Genomic DNA, 6,000 nt, shown 5'->3' on the forward strand with positions numbered 1-6,000 from the left:
GAGTTAAATACAATATAATTAAAAAAAATGATGGAAGCTTTATTTTTTTTACTGGATTTAATATTTCCTTTGAACGTTCATCATAGACAGGCAAAAAGTTTTCGTTTTATGAAAATGCGTTTGAGATGGTTGCAGTGTGTCTTGGTGCAGAAGAATATGTTTGGTTACTAAAAATATCAAAATAACTAAAAACTACAAATATCAAATGTGAACAATCAGTTACAGCCCTTTATTCCTGACGAATTTTCTCGATTGTGGAGAAGCCGTAAACTGTGTTGGTTGTGTCTCGCGCAGAAGGGAGAAAGCTCTCAGGGATGTCAAGGACGGCCAGCTGCAGGCTGCACTCTTCATGTCATCCACAGACTTGTGCTCGTCAAAGTCGCAGGCAGTTGTTTACCAACAATGTTGTTTAACAGTGTTACGGATAAAAGAATGCTCCTTTTCTTTGCAGTGGACATGTGCACCTAAAATGTTCCTCCTAACGGAAGTAGCTGGTATTTGCAGGAAATCACATGACTGTAATCAATTAAAGACAATACGCAAAACATCCCTCTGCATATTTCTATGTCTGAAAGGTTCGTTCCTGTAATAAAATATTCAATGTGCGACAGCTTTGTGGATATTTATTAACGTATATATTGCAACAGTATTAATTGTATACTCAAGGTTTTCTCCACCAATCGTTATTTTGTAACCAATACCTGATGATGTAACAAGTATCTGTTCACGCTTCGTTTGTCCAATCCTGGCCAAGATATTGGAGCTTACATCTTAATCGGATATTTTGCTCGTCGCGGTCACGCTTGTATGCTTCCGTTGACATTTATACCCAGCATGTAATGTTGGGATGTAGCTGATTGAACACGGGTCATTTATCTGAAACCCAGCACCTGTAAATTCGGTCCGCATGCTGTTGAGTTTGCCTGTCAAGTTCTCTCTTCGTATCGCTGACAACCACGATGTTCGTCATTTTAGTTTTGGAAAAGCAAATAATAATATGTTTATCGGCTTTTTTAAAATTTACCTTTGCAACAGTTTATGAAGGTAACGTGATCTGTTCTAGTCATCTCTTTACGTTTGTATGTCTAGCTAAAGGTAACTGAGTGGCTATAACAATTGACCGCCATTTCGGAAAAAACTCTCATTGGTTTGAGTTATGGTAGCCTTTGTCCTTACTCGCCTTCTTCCTCTTCTGAAAGATGATCTCTTTGTTTACAGAGATTTCTTCAGCTATTTTTTGAATTCCATATAGAGAGTGTGACGTCTTCTCGTTTATCTGTTTTTACAACAGTTTATCAGTGAAGGACAAGAAGCAGCTTGGATTGTACTGTATACATCTGCTCCAAAGTTATTTGGGTCACTCGAAGTGATCTTCAGACTGTTTATCCGGCAGGTGCTTCGTAAGTATCTGAACTTCTAGGAGATGACGCACGCAATTTCCATCCGGATGTCGATTCTGTGTACCTGCATGTAGGACCAGGTGTCCTTCGTTGTTTTGGTCCTGCGACTTCTTAAACAAATGTGTGCGAATCATTGTAAATCATAACCATGATTTCATGAGACTCTATTTGGTGAAGCGAAGATGAATGTGTTGTAGTAATGATGTTCTCGTTTTTGTGCTTCCATACAGAAGTGCGTCTAATTGCCCTCAGAAAAACAAAAAGTCGTCGTCATCATCATCATCAATCATCAATCATCAATCATCAATCATCATCATCATCATCATCATCATCATCATCATTATGTTATTAAACAAGAAGCTACATTACTGAAGAAGTGAAGAAGTAAGGAAGTGATCATACAACTAAACCGTGAGGATTTTGTCAGCTTCCAATAACATACCCCGTGTTCTATATTTGCCTCCCATCGAGTTATCTCCTCTCCGTTTTGGCCATTGCTAAGTCTTTGCCGTAGTTTCAGTTCCTCTGATAATCACGACCCGCGAGTCGAAACGTGGAAACAGGACAACAGCGCCACCATCGGGTCGATACGCAGGCAAACAGGCATGGAATGCCGATTTACTTTCTCGTAGCTGGCTCCCAAATACTTCCTCTCTTTAAGGGACCTTTGATAACCGGTGGAAACAGGAGAGGAAAGGGCAATTAATCCGTAGAAAAAACCTGCAACGTCCCCCCGTGTGCACACAGATTGACAAATGACCTTAAGGCTAACGACTGAATGGCTGCCATTGCCCACAGTCAACCGTGGTCGAGAGGAAGAGAAAGGTTTGTGTCGACCTGGCAGCTTTTCTTTTTCTATTTTTCGGGATACAAGCCGCCCCAACCTGACATTTTTGACAGCTGTCACGCTCTCTGACCAAGCAGTGAAATTAGTCCAGGTAATTACTTTGCACTGAAGTCATGTGAGGATTCAGGACTTAAATTAGGACAAAAACTTGTTTTGAGAATGGTCCTTTACGAATCCATGAAGCAATCCTTGAAGCTACAGAAAAGCTGCGAAGAATCGTAGTTATTGATGAAAGCAGTGCTGCCGACTGTGAAGGCAAGAAAAGTGATTAACCGCTACACGTGGATGAATAAACATAACACATCTGTTTCGGCTGGGTTGCACAAATTGTGAGGCTACAGCACCGCCAGAAAAGACACTACCCAGAACCTGATCAGATTAGAGGACGCCAGCGCCCTCGTGCGTGACGTGGTTCTGCAAAGGGCGACAATCTGACGTAGAGTTGGTGGTCACCTGTCTTAGTCAGCCTATGCCAGAAAAAGTCGAGAGGAGAGAGAGAGAAAGATACTCTCGACAGCTCAGACCGACCAAACCAAATAAAGAACTCGTCCAGCTGATCCTCTCAGACCACGGCGAAGGGTCAGGAGATGAAAAAGCAGAGCCGCTTGCTAAGCAGGCCCGCAACAAAAAGAGCAAGAGGAGATAAATCAGTCTTATTCATGGTCGTCATAGACGAAGACAAGCTCTTCTAGCAGCTGCCTACATGCAGTAGCCCCCGTAGATAACGTCGTACCCGAGGAGTTGCCGTGTTTGACGAGAACAGAAAAGGTTATTATCTCCCCTTTCCGTCAAGGCGTGCTGTACTGAATGGAGGAGAGCGACCGAAGGTGGACAGGACGACGGCGCTCGTTGTAAACCCTCCCGCAAAGTGTGTTTATCTCGCACATCGCCAAGCGTGAGTCGTGTTCACTGCAAACAAAGACTTACACTAATGCTCCGGCTAGCTGGCACGATTTCGAAGCTCAACAGCTCTTCAGCTCGTTTTTTCTCTCCCACCAGCCGGAAAGAAGAACGACAAAAACATTGCTGATGCGTTTGTGTCCGCAAGGTAAGAGAAGAAGAAGACATCAGCTGCTCAGCCAGTCTGGACACCCTCGGGGATACAGAACCATAGTAAAGACTTAGAAGAGAGGAATAAAAGATAAAAATGTCGAGAAAACACGCGAGGACAAAACTGCCGAGGGAGGAAGTCCTTTCGTTGTGGATCTAACACTTCTACCGACCACAGCACGCGAGACATTTTCTCCGAAATAAAATGCTCAGACAAAGTGAAAGGGAAAAAACTAATGTTCTCATGAGGAGAAGGAGAAAAAAATAGTAGCAGATATTTTCCGGCACGGGAGAGAATTTCAAGTAAAAATATGCTAATGTAAAAATTCTGTAACCTTATCACGCAAGGGCTTGCATGGCAGTTATAAACGGTAGATATGTCTCACTTGCGAGGTTTAATTCAGCTTTGTTTACACCTGAGGTCACCTGTTTATATCTGGATATGCCTGTTTACACCTTGGGTATACCTACGTACACCGTCTGCAGTGTCAGCAGTATGTAGTGTGCCCGGATGTCAGGTTCAAGCACTTTGAAAAAAAAAAAAAAACAAGGAGACGACCGTGTGCGCTGTGCAATGGCGGGTAAAGCGGTCTGATCGAAGACATACTTCATTCTTATCTGTCTCTTATCGTCCCTCTGACAAACAATTAGGCCAAGTGCCACCATAGAACATGCCAGGCGTCCTGTGATTTAGCCGGAGGACTCGGGGAGGGGGACGACACTTTCACAGGCAGACAAGTGTGTGAGAGAGATTGTAAGTGTGTACGCGCGCGTGTATGTACAGGCGTACATGTTTGTCTATATGTGCGGGAATGTTCAGACAACGAGTATAGGACTGTCATGTCAGTCCACTACACCATCATTCACCTCACCCGCACCAACATACGATGGTATGATAGTTCTGTCGTTGTTGCTGCCAAGATGGAGTTGATGTTGTACACGCAGGTCATCAAACTGGAGCCGCGATGGCGCAGACTGTCGCTGTCCGTTCGTGGAATGCACGTGTCGACTCGGCACAGACTCAGCGGTGTATCGGGGATTGTAAGACTACAGTGTGTTTTGTAAACTTATAGAAAACAGCAGGTGCTGGTGATGGCATACATTTTGCAAGCTCTTGCTTTTCAAAAAAGTCGTTCGACGAACCTAAAGGATCGATTTTTATCTTCTTCCTCCATCGGGATTTTTATCTCAGTCCCCGCTGTCTTACATCGTTCGATGACATTTATTTCAAGTGATACTTTTTGGATTAAGGGATATTATTTGTGTTAAGCGGGATTGTCTTGTATGAAAAGTCGATGAAAGGTAGAAAAATTCTGTAGACGGCTGCACATTACAAAATAGCTTACTGAATAAAATGTTGGTGAAAACTACATCTCTGTACATATGTGAGGTACTCATTGTCGTGCATTGCTTGCACAAGGTTGCAAGATATATTTCTGATTTAAATATTTTAGGTGGTGAATATTTATCTTACTTACACGACCGGTGCAGAAAAAGGAAAGATTTTTTTTTTTTTTTTTTTTTTTTGCGTCAGCCCCTTCCCTCCCAAAAAGATGAAAAATGAGAAAAAACTACTGCAAGGGAGGCAATTCGTCACAAAGGAGCAATCAAATGAATGTTTAACTGCAAGCTTCCGATGTCTTTGACTAAACACGGTCGATTTGCTCTGGGAGTCAAGGCCTTTATTCATCAGGCGATAAAATGTAGGAAGTCTCCCCAGAGGTCAGACAGTTCAAATCATTTTCGTTTGTCTCCCTTGCTTCCAGAGAACTTCAAGAGATTTTCGGAGGTGAGGGACTCGCTATCGTTACTAAGGTTACGTTCCAGTATGTACCTTTCTATTTTAAACCTTTACAGTCTTGAGTGGCTATGGGAAAAGGATGATGGTGTCCAAATAGGATAAGACGAAAAATATTTATTCCACGAGTTCAAAAGAAATTCTCTTTCTGCTCTCAGTAAAAAATTAATGGGTGCGCTACCTAAGCCAGATATATTCCATTTTCTTAATGTGCTGGTATTTATCAACCCTTTCATTGAGTGCTACCTCCCCTTTCTCAGACCTTTAACGTAAGAGGGAGGTAAATAAGCACGCATTGCATGCTTACATTTTTTCATTTTTTCAGTTCTCTAAGGCCACTTATCTTCAGATCATAAAGCTTATATTTTTCTTAGCCTGTCTTCAGATCTCAAAGCTTGCATTTTCCTCCTTGATTAATAGGTTAAAAAAATGGACGAGAGAGAGCAGGATAAGAATAATGTTGTTGTTGTTGTTGTTGTTGTTGTTGTTGTTGGTGTTGTTGGGTATGGAGCCGAGACCTTTGCTACATGACTGGTGGATTTAAGTTTGTTATGGCATTTCTGGGATTTAGTTTTTGGTGAATGCTGCTCCTCTTTAGCTTGTAGTAGGGAGCGGCTGGAGTGGTGTAAGAACCTCAGCGCCAGGACACCAGATAAACAGTTCTCCTTCTCTCTTCTCGTCTTTCCTATGGATGTATGCAAGGAGCTTAATGACAAGTTTTCCTCCTGCTGCTCTGTATTAGACACTTCATCTCGAGAGCTGGTCTTCCTCCTGCCAGCTGCTTCTCTAAAAGGCTGTCGACAAGAAGTGCTTAACCACCTCTGGGCATGGCAGGGGCCGGATTACTCATTTTACGAGCGTGATCTCCCTTGACTCGCAGGGCGTTGGCTGGGTCACGTCCTTCC

Source organism: Pomacea canaliculata, linkage group LG9 (assembly GCF_003073045.1).
Source record: "Pomacea canaliculata isolate SZHN2017 linkage group LG9, ASM307304v1, whole genome shotgun sequence".
Lineage (NCBI taxonomy): Eukaryota > Metazoa > Mollusca > Gastropoda > Architaenioglossa > Ampullariidae > Pomacea > Pomacea canaliculata.